This window comes from Maniola hyperantus, chromosome 12 (genome assembly GCF_902806685.2).
Source record: "Maniola hyperantus chromosome 12, iAphHyp1.2, whole genome shotgun sequence".
Classification (NCBI taxonomy): Eukaryota; Metazoa; Arthropoda; class Insecta; order Lepidoptera; family Nymphalidae; genus Maniola; species Maniola hyperantus.
In genome coordinates this window covers 11,421,168-11,436,603 of record NC_048547.1, presented here as the reverse complement: position 1 = coordinate 11,436,603, position 15,436 = coordinate 11,421,168, and the positions used below count along the sequence as shown (strand labels likewise).

The following is a 15,436-nucleotide window of genomic DNA, read 5'->3' as shown; positions in this document are numbered from 1 at the left end:
AACAGTTTGTGTGTTTACTTGTTTGTCTTTTATAGTCAAACTGAAATATTTCTTCTTCGACATTGATTAAAATTTGTTGGTTTCTAGAGGAAAAATTCTTTGGAAATACGAAGAAAAAAATTTACTTAGTGTATTTCATTCTATAGAAATAAGTATATAGCGATGTATAGTTAGTTTGTTACTACTTTAACGGTGAAGGAAAACATCGTGAGAAAACATGCTTGCCTGCTTCTCAAAGGTGTGTAAAGTCTGCCAAACCACACTTGGCTAGCGTGGTGGACTGAAACTCATCTTATTCTAAGAGAAGACATGTTCTTAGTATTGAGCCAGTGGCCGCGGCGGTGGGTTGATGACAATGCTGATGTTCGTAATAACAATAGCAATTACACACGATTACACGAATAACTTGAAGAATATCAACTTTTATTGTAACTACTGTATGGTAGGTAAATAAGTACTGTAGTTAGTCGGTTCTGCGTGTTGCAAAAATCGCGAAATAGTTGTCCAAGTGACCCAATTGATTGTGTTGTCCGTGAGAAGCAAGGTCAGGCGAGGTTTGCAATCGCTTTACTTGCCAATAAATAGTAAATTTCTACTTTATTACATCGATGCTCTATTGATACTGTTGATGCGAATTTATATTTACCCGACTTTGGGAGGTTTATATATTATACGAAAACGGTACGGTTACGTTAATAACCGTAAAGATAAAGTAAAGATGTAACCGTACCGACCAACGCACACATTCTGTGTGTTGCTCGGTGCATCGATTCTCTCATAATAATTGACAAATTACTCATTAGATTACTATACTAATAAGGTGTCGTTAGGTGTTTTTGATTATGGTAACATAATCAATCTAATAAAATAGCCATCTTCTAGGCAAGCGCTCTCCATCTTAGGCTGCATCATCATTTGCTAGCAAGTCTGATTGCAGCCAAGAAATATCTAATACCTCATTAGCTATGACTAAATAAAGTGGAGATGATCGTATTGAGTTTAGTACAATTTAATGGAACTCTAAGCAAAGGTTGGCGGGTAGGCAGTGGTAATAACAATGGCGCAGTCAGTGGTAAGCGCTGTTGTCTTATTAGTGGGAGGTCCCGGGTTTGATTTCCGGCAGGGGTTTCGAATTTTATAATTTCTGGATTTCTGGTCTGGTCTGGTCTGGTGAGAGGCTAGTTACCACCCTACCGGCAAAGCTGTGCCGCCAAGTGATTGAGCGTTCCGGTACGATAGCGTGTAGAAACCAAAGGGATGTGGGATTAATAAAAACTGCCATACCCCTTCCAGATTAGCCCACTTCCATCATAGACTGCACCATCACTTACCACCATGTGAGATTGCAGTCAAGGACTTGTATCTGAATAAAGAAAGATCAGAATTAAATTTATATGGAAAAAAACTACAGTGACAAAAAAATCTATTTGTTTACTACATGGTGTGGTATTTTTATGTAGTACGAGTATGTAATATGTATGCACGGCCAAATTACTCGTGAGTCGTGCGCACATAACGGCATCGAATACCAAATCTGTGAATCTGTGATGTGAATCACTTAATTTTACTTTAATATACTACGCTCGTGAAACAATGCGACATACATACCAGATATCTATCGCATGAACGAACTCATTTATAATTAAATAAGAAATTGATGCTTGTCGATCAAAAAGTCCTAAGTCCCCAGCTAGGAAAATGTCTACTACGGTCTTGGTAAGTGACGATGCAGTCTAAGATGGAAATGGGCTAACTTGGAAGGGGTATGGTAGTTTCATTATACCCATACCCCTGATCGAGATACAATTTGAAAGAGCTGCATCAAGCAGCGTCTATTCTCCACTGCATAGGCACAGTATAAAGAAGAAACTATCCTGACTCTGCGGTACAGGCTCACATTCTCCCTTTCTTAGGTTACGTATCAACACGTGACAATATTTCGATTGAACGTCTCGTGGTTCAAGGCGTGAGCATGTGGAGGATCTCTCATGAGATTGGCAGACCAAGTGAGGGTGGCGGTCCATGTTCCCTTACATGAGAGCACGAGGAAGGCAATTATTAGAGAGGAATGGGGCCATAATATGTATTGTTCCACTAAAAGAGATAATCTCGCGTAAAGACTGAGATGTTAGGTACATATCATGATTAGCCCCAGGTGGCCCCAGAGTCAGAAATGAGGAGGTGTTTGGTAAAAATAAACAAATATTGTCATCCATCTTCCATTTAATTAGGTAGTATAGTATACTAGATCTGTCAGCTGGTAGGTACGTTGTCGCTTCAGAATTATTTTACTTAGGCTTTTACTGCTTCTCAGAACAAATTTTTCATTTAACATACCTCTCTACCCGTACCCATTAATAAAACTAATTTTATTATTATTAAATTTTTATCTCGTTATAAAACAAGCTATCAACTCAAGTGAATTATATTGTGTTATTGTCACTCAATATCTCATCAAAAACGCATTGATTAATGAACGTTTTAAAACTGTTTTATCTGCTTAGGCGTCGCGCGTCGGCGTAAAGTATATATCGAGTTGGTACCTTTTAGTTTTTATTTAAGGAGCTTACATAACAGTCCTCGTATTTCAGTATTACGTTATTAATTAATAGTGTTACGCAAAGGCCGTTTCCGAGATCTACATAACTCAAGTTTTCTTTAAAACATTAACTAAGTTGGCTACGTTTCTTACTGGCTTTTTCAGTGTAGAAACTGGGTTCCAAATCCGATCCGTGGAGTTGGAAAAGTTTAAACGATTTTTTGTTTCAAAAGATTCTGCATCCCTACTAAGACTTTAAGTACTTTGAAATTAAAGTTACATATTTGTATCTGTTTTGTATTTTAACAGTTTTGCGCTCAAAAGACTGGCTTTGCATTAATTATTATTATTAACTATTCATGAAATCGATCAAACAATAGATTTACGTAACTAAATTGACAGGGTAACGTGTCGAAATCGATGTTTTGAACTTTACTCGCGACCTCATTGCGCAAAAGCAGGGTAACGGTAGCTTCCGTTCCGTGGCTCCGGAGCAACGCACACACCAATCTAAAACTGGACGACGAAAGTAATCGCCTGGTCACTTTCTCTTGAACAGGTCTCTATCTCAGTCTCACTCCGACACTCGGCCGACTCGCAAGTCACATGCCACAAACGAGTAGTACGAATCTCACGCTAAATTAATAGAAAAATCGCTCATCGAAACGTGACTGACCTTTAAAACGCTATCTTTCCCGGCAATGCGCACGCAACCTTGCGAATTTAAGGTTTTGCAATCTCGTTGGCGTATCAAGGAGACTGCCGATAATGTAAGTTTAAATTACAACTATACCTATATGCAATTAATATGTTTTAAACGGTTTCCCACACTTTCCTGCTAAACACCTAAGATAATGAAATTTAAATGCTAAACCGCTTATCTAACCAAAGATTGGTTTGTACATGGTTGGTTTTTAATCTACCATAACAAGTGAATTTCGCAAAAACTGATGAATTTGATGAAATCGCGCGCTCGTTTAGTGAAAGGTTCGCCATTTGCACGAGTTATGTAGCCAGCCATTAAAAATAAAGAACTGGTAAGGCGATGACTCGGCATGCGAGCAAAAAAAACCTGAATTGTCGAGTGCGAGAGGGAAAGACGAAGAACCGAACAAGTGCGTTACCCCCGCAAAGATTCTAAACGCATTTATTTGTATTTTGTATTCGAACCAAGCTGTCTAAACCAACTGCAATTTTATTATTTTGTGATAACTTGATAAGTTATTGTATTAGTAAGTAGATCCAATTTCGTGTATTTTTTCGAATCTAATAAAAATAAAAACCAGCTAGGTAACTTGTTTTAGACTAGATGCAAATGATACACTGCTGCTACTTCGTCCGTTCTTGTGGGAACGAACAACCTATTTGGTTTCCGGGATAAAAGTGAAAGCTAGCGGCTAGCCTATCCCAGGATGCTTAAGCTATCTCTGTTCCTACCAAAGTTCGTGAAAAAATAACAGACTGATAGACACACTGTTGTATTTATAAATATTAGTAGGTAGGTATCTAATTATTGATATGGATAGACTATTTAAAGGGTTGAATTAAAATTTAACAGTGACCTTTTTAAAGATGGCAACTTTGGTAGATGACAGACAAAATGTAGCGATCTAGATAATTAGATCTATTAAAATTCTCGAAACTGGTTTGTTTCGCATTTTATTATGTTTATTTTCATAAGAACTTTAGACTGACTTTAAAATAATTAATAATTGTAACAGGTTCCTTCGCCACCTCTAAACTTGAGTCAATGTGGAGTCAATAATCTCAAGTCTAGTACAAAACGATATGAATATACGCAAGATGTCTAAGTTTAGATAGCATTTAGCACTAGTCAGGTAGGTAGGTACACTACGTTAGCATTGATGGACTCTACAATCTCCAAGGTTATCAAGATTTTTATTATGATTAAGTTTGATTAGGAAATGAGCCAGTGCTATCGTAAAAGTTTAGTCGGTCGGTAGACGTCGTCTTTTTCAAATTCTTCAGGTTTCTCGCGGTGTCAAATAGTATGTAACCTACGCTGTCCATACTCCATATCTCCAATATGCCAGTTTATCTGTATGCCCATCAAGATCGGTTTAGCTGTGAATTTTTCTGAATAGGTAGGTAGGTATTAGTGCTCGCCCTGCGCCCTTCATGTCTTCAATGCCCTTTGTTTGCTTACCTACGTCACCTATCACCTTGAGTTATCTTTATCTAATGACAGTGTTTCCTTCACTTATTTTCGCATAACTATCTTTATCAGTAAGCACTTTGTCACCACGCGATTTCCTCCTGTTTTAGTACCTAACAACATCATTGTATTTCTAGTTTGTTGAAGAGATCAATGCGACGAGTGTTGTTATCTGCTTGCTAGCTAGCAAGTAGCAACAGTGTGAGATGACCTTTGCGCTCGAACGCGTGGCCATGAGAACTCCTGAAGGTTGCGGATACTCGGCTGCTACTTTTGCAACTTGCAATTACTATTCCGGGGACTTGTCTTCCGATTATTCAATTATTCATTTAGAAAATTTTGTATCGGAAAAAAATACCTTGGAGGTTTTAATTTAGAGATATTTTCCGAGAGAGGCGCGACTGTAGGCGTAAAACAAAATCAGCCTAGAAACTTTACTGACAGCGCATTTGTGTGTGTGCCATGCCAATAGGTCGACCAACCAGTCGACCAGACAGTCTCCCTCCCTCGATCTGTCCTCCGTCTGTTCCCCCCCTCCCACCGATTTTCCCCCTGCGCCAGCCAGTCAGCGTTTGGTCAGCAGCCTGATAGCATGCGCTCCGACTGTGTAAACTCTAAATTCTTTACGTCCTGGTTATTAATTTTAGTGTAGAGTTTAATCATTGCTTACCAAGTGAGTATTCCTTATACAAGAGGACAATAATCTGTAAAAAGTTGCATATCGCCTCTACATGTCTTTGAAAATCGTGAATTTTACAACGGCTTTGTCTTGTTACAGGTACCTACTTGGAGCTGGGTGTGAACCCAGATACGCTGTGTGTAGTTTTATGTAACCATTTATACTCTTATCGAATAAACGTTGTGTTAATGTTGTAAGAAACTACAGTGCTAGTGCAGTGCATTATTGGATTGACGCACTGGAGTGAGTGAAATTTCCGTACATAAGTGAGCAAGTGAAACTGTACAAAGTGAACTAGTGAAGTGAAGCGACCAAGCGACGCTAATAACTCTTCTACCGTGGCACATTGCAAATAAGTGATTTGTGTCTTTAGTAAATGGATTTGTAACTATTTGGATTCCAGGCAGCTTAATGGCAATCGTAAGTAAACATATAATTTTATCAGTTTCTTAAAAATGTACTATTGAAATACTAAATTGTGCGTTTATTTAAATTCATTATTCTATTTTAGTGCAATTTCCAAATGGTAAAATCATATTCGTGTTCGATTAATTTATTCGTATTCTCGTATTCTGTTTTCTTTCTAAGTCTAATTGGAATACAGTTATCAAGTTTAATTTTGTCGAAAGCATTATAGGTACTAACTAGTGTTGGCCATGATTACAAAATATGAAGTTCGTAAAAGGTGTCTGTGCCTGTTTTTACGTTACGAATGAACAGAGACGAACTCTATTTTTCGAGGAATTCGTAGAGTTACTTAAGTACTTAATTGGATCAAGTAAGAACTTTTATTAGAAAGATTTCTTATTTCCAGATGATCAAATATTTAATTACTTATTGCTTATTAATTGAAGTTATAGTAGTAGTTTTTACAAAACCTTTTTTAGAAATACGAAAGATATTCGGGGTGACTATTTCATTTCTAGTGACAAGTTTTATAATATAAAAAGTCCAGGTAGCCCTCAAAACTCTGTATCACCCGGAGGCAATAAATTTCAGAATTCTATCGTTCGCGCAGGTGTAGTGATCATTCTCACGATAGCTAGCTAGTGAATATGTGGAATTTATATTATGTTACTGTAAAAGCTGTGATAGTGGTTAGGACGTCCGCCTTCTCATCAGAAGTCGGGGGTTTGATTCCTCTAACTTTTCGGAGTTATGTGCGTTTTAAGTAATTAAATGTCACTTGCTTTAACGGTGAAGGAAAACATCGTGAGGAAACCTGCATGCCTGAGAGTTCTCCATAAGATTCTCAAAGGTGTGTCAAGTCTAACAATCCGCACGTGGCCAGTGTGGTAGACTATGGCCAAACCCCTTCTCACACTCCCCCGAGACCCGTGAGGAGACCCGTGCTCTGTAGTGAGCCGGCGATGGTTTGATCATGATGATGATGACTGTAAAAGCCCGAACTTCAGTAAATCCTAGGATTTTTTAGATGTCAAACTGGTCTGTAATAATCGTTAATTTCGTATTTCTGCCAGCATTCACTCTGTAAATCCTAGGTGTTACCTTAGCTTCACGTAAAAGTCTGAATAATAGGTAACTAAAAGAAGTTTGAATTCGATGTTTAGTGAAATTTTTACTGACTGTTTTTATAAACGGACTAGGTATGCCAGAACCAGAAGGCTCGCTCCGTCGCCTCTTCATCCAATTTCACTTACCTACTCGACCTTCGTATTGTGCTTTTATAGCAACATAGGTAGGTACATAGGTGCACTAGTCGCGTCGACCTCCGTCTGTCTAATTTAATATTATGCGCCTATTCAGTAATAAATTGTTCATTTAATAGTTGGTTAAGCGAGGCTAAATGGCTAATGATGAGGGGAACATACGGGCGCCATCTTCAGGAAACTGACGCGCAAACTGACCTCGTGTGTAAGTTCACTAAATATAGAACGCTGCTACGTGTAACGTTCTGTGATCTGTCACTATGTAGTGACTAGTAAATATAAGTCCCGCAAATTGCTAATGCACGTGGCCGCCATTTTAGTGACGTCAGCACTAGAGTGGAGTTTTGCGCTGATGGTATATTTTTATTTCGGCTGACGTCAAAATGACGTCATTTCGATGTTAAAGATACATGGTTGCAGCGCAATAGCAATTTGCGGGACCTATACCAACTTGAATATTTATTGTTTTTCTAGAGTCGATATTAAAACCGATGAGGTTAACCCGGTCAAGTGAGGCTTTCTTCACCTATTATGGTTCAAGAGATCCACGGACGGACAGTAGGGGCTTAGTAAAAGGGTCCCGTTGGCACTTTTCGGCTACGGATCCCTAAAACCCAAAAACGTAAAGTGATCAATATTGATTTCAACGCAAACACGAATAATTGTAATCCAATCTATATTATATCTACTTATTATAAAAGCAAAATCTGACTGACTGACTACCTGACTGATCTATCAAGGCACAGCTCAGACTAGTTAGGTACCTACTGGATGGATCGGGCTGAGGCATGCAGATAGCTTTTATGAAGTAGACGCTAGACATCCGCTAAGAAAGGATTTTTGAAAATTCAATCTCTAAAGGGGTAAAACAGGGGTTTGAAATTTGTGTAGCCCACGCGGACGAAGTCGCGAGCATAAGCTAGTTGTGAATATCGCTTGACGACAATTTCAGCACGGTTTTTCAAGGCGATCGCATCTGTCGCAACTCGCAAGATTTGTCTCAGAACTTTTTTTTTATTAGTCCACGAAACTGACTACAATTATTGTATGATAACAAGTTAATAGATATACAGAAATATTAGTTGTTAATTGTGTCTACTAGATGTGGACGTGGCATGCGCGATTAGGTGGTACAATAACTACAGCGCAACAAACACACTTATGCGGGTGATAACTGCGGGATGATACGCTCAGTGATCAACACTGTAGCCATCAAACTCATTTGACATTGGTTGGTTCTAACTTCCTGCTTCACCGAGTTATTTAAATATGATGAACATTTAATAACTACTTAATTACCTCTGGAAGTAGCTCTTTTCAATCCTTCAATCACTTCCCTAAAGAGTCATTAGAGATCGATTGCATCTGGATGGTGTTGCAAGAGCTATGAAATTCCACGTAGGTAGTTGTGCAGCAGGAAGAAAGCTCGGAGTCACTCAGCGGGCGATGGAGAACTATGCTTGGAGTTTGTTTACGTGATCAAATCAGAAATGAGATCCGTAGGATAACTAGAGTAACCGACATAGCTCAACGGGATGCGAAGCCTAAGTGGCAATGGGCAGGGCACTTAGTAAAACCGATAGACGTTGGGGTTTCAAGGTGCTGGAATGGCGACCTCGCACCGGAAGACGCAGCGTTGGAAGACCCCCACTAGGTGGACGGACGACATCAGACGAGTCGCAGGGAGCCGCTCGATTCAGGTGGTGTAAGACCGTGACATGTGGAAGTCCCTACAAGAGACCTATGTCCAGCAGTGGACGTCTATCGGTTGATGGTGATGATTACCTCTTGAAGCAGCCCTTTTGCAATTCTTCAATCACTTCCCTGCTGTGATAGCCTAGTGGTTAGGACGTCCGCCTTCTAATCGGAGGTCGGGTGTTCGATCGCGGGCACGCACCTCTAACTTTTCGGAGTTATGTGCGTTTTAATTAATTAAATTTCACTTGCTTTAACGGTGAAGGAAAACATCGTGAGGAAACCGGCATAGCCTGAGAGTTCTCCATAATTTTCAAAGGTGTGTGAAGTCTACCAATCCGCACATGGTCGGCGTGGTAGACTATGGCCAAAACCCTTCTCACTCTGAGAGGAGACCCGTGCTCTGTAGCGAGCCAGTGATGGGTTGATCATGATGATGAATCACTTCCCTAAAGAGTCATTAGAGATCGATTGCATCTCGATGGTTTTGCAAGAGCTATGTAATTCCACGTAGTGTAGGTACAAGTCGGCACGGTACAAGTGGGTCAAGGCGCGAGCGGGCCGCGCGTTTCCTACTCGCCACCGACACCGGCACCGACGAGGACGCCGCTCGTTAAATCTACTCGTGTATCAACATCAACCGTTGGAATCATCATCATGATCAACCCATCGTTGGCTCACTCCTAACCAGTCTCCTCTCAGAATGAGAAAGATTTGGCCATAATCCACCACGCTGCCAAGCGCGGATTGGCAGACTTCACACACATTTGAGAACGTTATGGAAAACTCTCAAGCATGCAGTTGCTCGATTGCGATAGAATAACAACTACATAGTGTCGCGATCGCAATCAACTCTGATTGATAGGCGCTCGCTCACTATTAGCTGCAATGCATTGTTGCAACAAGAATCGCACAAATTCAGCCAATCACAACAATTGAGATTTTAATAATAATTGATGCAGGTTTTAACTGTTCTCATTGCCGCTTTCATGCGTAGCAGATCTCAGATTTGCACACACAACACGTTAACGTTTTTGTTTTCTTGGTTATTATACTTACTTATATAGATTTATCAAGATCAATGTATCAAGATTCAATGTTATCAAATCAAATAGAACTTACTTATTCAATTCTATTCTGTGGGCAGTCGAAAACAAAATATTTTTCAAACAGATTATTTGAATGTACGGCTGGTTTACCAACCCATGGCCAGTATGGTAGACTATGGCCAAAACCCTTATCTCTGAGAGGCGACCCGTGCTCTGTAGTGAGTGATGGGTTGATCATGGTGATGATGATGATGACGGCTTGAGAAATCTATTGTATTTTCTGAGCTTATTTGGACGGAAAGCAAGAAACACTTAAAATCAAAGCAAGGAATTTATTCTAAGATACCTACTTATTTTAATCATGAACTAATATATTCCCCCTTTCTCTTCAACTTATCGTAAACCATGTGCTAGGGGTGGGTACGCCAAGGTTCATCAGAACCTTCAACAATTTATGTAAAAGGATATGGTGAGTAACTGAGTGGAAGAGTTCATTACCTAATAGACGATAAACTACGTTCTAAGTAGCTTCATAAATCATAATTCAGTCTAGGTGTTAATGTTTATTCTATTCAAAATTTTGTCCGCAATGAAACCTACGCGCAGATAAACTAATAATTCCTTTCAATAATACCTTGGTAGTTCCTTAGGTGACTCATATTGTATTCGGAAATTAGCGAATGTTATTTGGACAACCTCTGATTATGTCAGTTATTCTGAGTAAAATGGTCGGTACCGATGATGTTGTTACCTGCTAATGTCTAAATATTACATACTTTGCAGAACTCGAGTTTCTTATACGATGCATCATTTACATTAAGGAAATAGCAAATGATGAAGTAGTAATCGATTTCCTGTAAAATCGATTAGAATAACTAGGTAGTTACGTAGGTACTAAGACGTCCTTTCGTTTCGAAACTCGTATACCTAATTCGATTGGTACCTATAGTTGTGGTAGCATAGCGATAGTGTGCGGTCGTTGCAAGGACAAAGGCTTCAATAGCTAACTGAGTATATACCTAAATAAATAAAAAATTGCAAAAAAAAAAAACCGACTTCAATACACAAACACTAAAAATTAAAAAAATATTTAATTTATTACCGAATATATTAGGTATGTATACAAGAGTTGATATAGTTCCATAATAATACTTTTTGGTGCCGGTGCCAATTAGCTTTAGCTGCGCGAATCGTCTAGACTTCATATTTTTATGAGACTCCACAATGGCACCTCATTACTGGTTCATGCGATACATAGCTGATAGACGTACGGACTTAAAAATAAGTCCCACTGGCACCCTTCGTGTACGGAACCCTGAAAGTTAGTTTAGTGAGTCACAATTTATGCTGATAAGTATAAAAAGAGGCATTCTTTTAGTGACTCACTCACTCATCTTATGAGGTCGTGCCGCCCATCACTATCGCAATTCGCAATCAAAACTTTGGCTCCTCCCTTCTAATATTAGGAGTTGCAAATTGCAAATATAAGGTACGACTTTCTTCTTCGACCCAATTCTTTTTCCCCTCATACCTAGGTACATATTATTTTCTCGCTCATCATGATTCATAAATCATAATAAAGAGAAACCAAATAGTAAAGTATCTAGCTAATAATAGATCTTTAATGGCTGTTATTATACCCAATATCTAAGCTACGTCTTCTTGTTACGAAGAATTTCATTTTTTCGGTTTTTGATATCGGTAAATTGGTCTCACATTTTTGCATTCGTAATTAATTTGAGTTGTGTAATTTAACAATTGATTTTTAAATTAGAAATAAGACACTCAGTGTAGTGGGTCACGCGATAACTATTATCTGTTTTATTTTAGGTCAAGGATTTTACGATATAACGTTTTGTTTTCTTATCACATTCAAGTAATTTATATACGAAACTATTCTGACTTGCTCTTTTTAACTTTAGCCTAGCATGGTCTCTACTTCCGATAATAATTCATTTCTGCTTGGAAATTGATATTTAAATATTCAAATAGTGCGTGTTGCCAGTGATTTCGTATGGATCCGAGACATGGTCGCGTACTATGGGCCTCGTAAGAAACCTCAAAGTCACTCGGCACTCAGCAGGCGATGGAGCTATGTTCGGAGTTTCTCTAGGTGATCAAATCAGAAATGAGATCGGTAGGAAAACCAGAGTAACTGACGTAGCTCAACGGGTTGCGAAGCTGAAGTGGAAATGAGCAGGCAGTTTGAAAAACCGATAGACGTTAAGGTTCCAAGGTGCTAGAATGGCGATTGGTGACCTCGCATCGGAAAGTGCAGCGTTGCAAGATCCCCCCCTAGGTACACACTAGACAGAATAGAATAGAATATGTTTTATTCAAGTAAACTTTTACAAGTGCTTATGAATAGTCAGGTAGTTTTAATTTACCACTGGTTCGGAATGCCGTTCCTGCCGAAAAGAACCTGCAAGAAACTCGGCGGTTGCTCTTTTTAATTTTTTATACCATACTATACCATAATAGCCATTGCAGCCCCGTGCATTGCTGGAGCGAGTCAACAGACGATATCAAACGAGTCGCAGATAGCGGAGGATTCAGGCAGTGTAAGATCAGTGCGTGTGGAAGACCCTACAACTATACTTCGCGACAGGTCGAGATGGCAATCGAGGTGGGAACGCCACACACCCACACAGCCTCCGCGCTAATCCAGTGCGGGATAGCGTGGGTGACGTGCGGGGCGTCCCGCGTCCCCCCGCCTCAACCCCCGATTTCCATCTCGACCTGTTGCGTACTATAGAGTATATAGACTTACGTCCAGCTGTGGAAGTGTATCGGTTGATAATGATGAACTATTTACGGACAGTTTGTGCGTAGAAAATAATAATTATTATTTATCTGAACCGGAACCTCGTCTAGTGATAAATATATATAAAACAAGTCGTAAATTCTGAAATGGGAGTAAGCAACGTAAACACATAACTCAAGCTGGTGTAGTTGATTCGCAGTAGAGATGGACCATTTCACAAGTAGCATGTGAAAAATCACATAAAAAGCCTCTTCATATACGTAACACAATATTATGCTACTTTAGTTAAAGTAGACTGTGAAAAATCACGGAGCAAAATCTCAGTTTGAAAGTTATTACATAATATAGTAATCGCGCTTTATTGTTTAAATTTCGCGCGCGCCCGGTCACCGATTCGAGCTAAGAGCGTGCGAGCGAGAAGACTCCCATCACTGCGTGCTAGAAGGCATCTAGTTAAATGATAACAATTAATATAGCTGTTTGCTATATTAGAAGCAAAGTGAATTTTCGTACTTACAATTTATTAGAAGTGCAAAAATTGACTTCCCGTGAAAAACCACGTGTGAAAATATAATATCAGCGCTATTCACCTTGATAATTATTAGTACAGTTATTATTTATTAAAAAAAAAGTACGCGGCAGAAAATAATGTACATCGACCTTGTCTCTGTCGTTGAGACCGACAAAACGTCATATAGGCATGAGTGTTGTCACTCATGCCTATATGACGTTTTGTCGGTCTCAACGACAGACAACGCTCTACAAAGCCGAAATGTCATTCTAAAGGCCGAGGTACAGTATTTTCTGCCGCGTCCTGTACTTAAATTAATGTACCAAACGATTGTAAGTGTGAAAATCTAAACAAGAAAAATAGCTTGTGAAGTCACTGACGAAAATAAATAATTCATGAAATAAAATAGCAATAATGCCCATCTCTATTTTGCAGTATGATGTAGGTCTCCCGTGACCTACATAGATACTCGCTATCATTCAGCCGTATAGCATTGTGTGGAGATAACACCCCACCGCTTTCTCTAACACTATTTCGTAAATTGCGCTTTGTTTACATTATTATGATGTGCTAAATGCCTAAAATCGCAAATTACCATTGAACGTTTGAACTATCAGTACGCGGCAGAAAATAATGTACATCGGCCTTTCGAATGACTTTTCGGCTTTGTAGAGAGTTGTCTCTGTCACTCATACCTATATGACGTTTTGTCGGTCTCCTTCTAAATGTCGATGTACATTACTTTCTGCCGCGTACTGTAAATAAATGTGGAGCATGCGTTGAAAGCTGAAATTGGTATTGTTAAAAATAACTCACGTGCGGTAGGTAGGCTATGTTATTATGTCTATCCTATGCAAAAAATACCTACCTATAAGTACCTACCTACCTAATCGGTATTACAAAACGTGTTTTATAAGTAGATAAATGTAGCTGAGTAGTCGCTTAGTCAACGTATAATATTAATACGACGAGTTACAAAGACATTTTTGATGAGTATTAATTATTACAATCGGAATAGGTATCAGCCCCCCAATTCTGTAAGAATAACCATTTCAACGTTATCGTAATCGTCACTGCTGGACATAAATCTCTTGTAGGGGCTTCCACGCGCCACGGTCTTGAGCCGCCTGAAACCAGCTGCTCCCTGCGACATTTTTGATATTATTTAAGCAAAATGATTTATGATTGTGTTTCTTGATATTCTGTTACACATGGTAACATGACCTAAAATAACTATTAATACACTTAATAATGGCATTCAGCTTAATGTCGTGGCCTGCATCGACATAACATTGACTTTCACAAATGTGTGATGTAACTCGGCCTCCGGCGTCAGAGTGTACGATTAGGTAAATGTTGCGACGCGCGCTTTCTCCGCACTTTCACCGCGTGCGCTACTTCCGCCTCGCAACCTCGTAGGGCTGCCACTTGCTCGTATCACTCAGCATCACGATCAACCCATCGCCGGCTCACTACAGAGCATACATACCAATTATAATATGGGTACCTTCAAGACAAGAGTGAATAGGCATTTTCTAGGCAAGCGCGCTCCATCTTGGGCTGCATCATCAAGCCAAGCGCTAGTCTATAAATAAAAAAATAAAAAAATGGCTCTCCTCTCAGGGTTGAAATCTATAGAGCGCACTCTGACTTAGCTTGGATTTAAGACAGAGTTAAAACGAGACAGGTACATATCTCTCATATAAATCTGTCTCTTACGTCTGAGCAAAGTCAAAGTGCGCTCTATAGATTTCAGCCTCAGAAGTGAGAAGGGTTTTGGCCACAGTCTACCACGCTGGCCAAGTGCGCATTGGCAGACTTCACACACCTTTGAGAACATTATGGAGAACTCTCAGACATGCAGGTTTCCTCACGATGTTTTCCTTCACCGTTAAAGCAAGTGATATATTTAATTACTTAAAACATATAATATGAAATACATTTTTATATTAATAAGTATCTGTGTTAATTTGAATGCTTATGATGATATGAAAGATAATTATTTCGCCAATGATGGTACAGCCCTGTTCTTCCACTTGATTCAACAATGTTCTGTTATTGTGAACACTTAAATAAAGCACTTTTTTAATTCATAAAAAGAGGCATAGGTGAACTGCTTGTCTATACACTGCACAGCCCTATTCTCCCACTCGATTCCCACCGCTCGAACTCGTTCGATCGCACAATTCATTACGTGTTAACTGCCGCTTTTCCGTTACTTGCCGTCGATTTTACTTCAGCTAAACTTACAACTTACAATGCGCTACGGAAACTGTATGACAGGGAGTTATCTAGAGTGCGCGCGTACGTATGTACGACTAGCTGATGACCGCGACTTCGTCCGCGTGGAATT

General features: G+C 39.4%; 1 protein-coding gene across 2 annotated transcripts in view; it reads left to right on the top strand.

Annotated features, from left to right (window-relative positions):
- The window catches only part of LOC117987229 (uncharacterized), a 90,088-nt gene that overhangs the window by 42,787 nt on the left and 31,865 nt on the right, over positions 1-15,436 (top strand). Inside the window, exons 1-2 of one of the 2 annotated variants that reach the window (XM_034974043.2) lie at positions 5,280-5,388; positions 5,494-5,814. The gene's annotated coding sequence lies outside the window, so the exon portion shown is untranslated. Of the gene's footprint in view, positions 1-5,279; positions 5,389-5,493; positions 5,815-15,436 lie in introns of those variants that run through there. The other variant, XM_069502010.1, reaches the window with a different exon arrangement.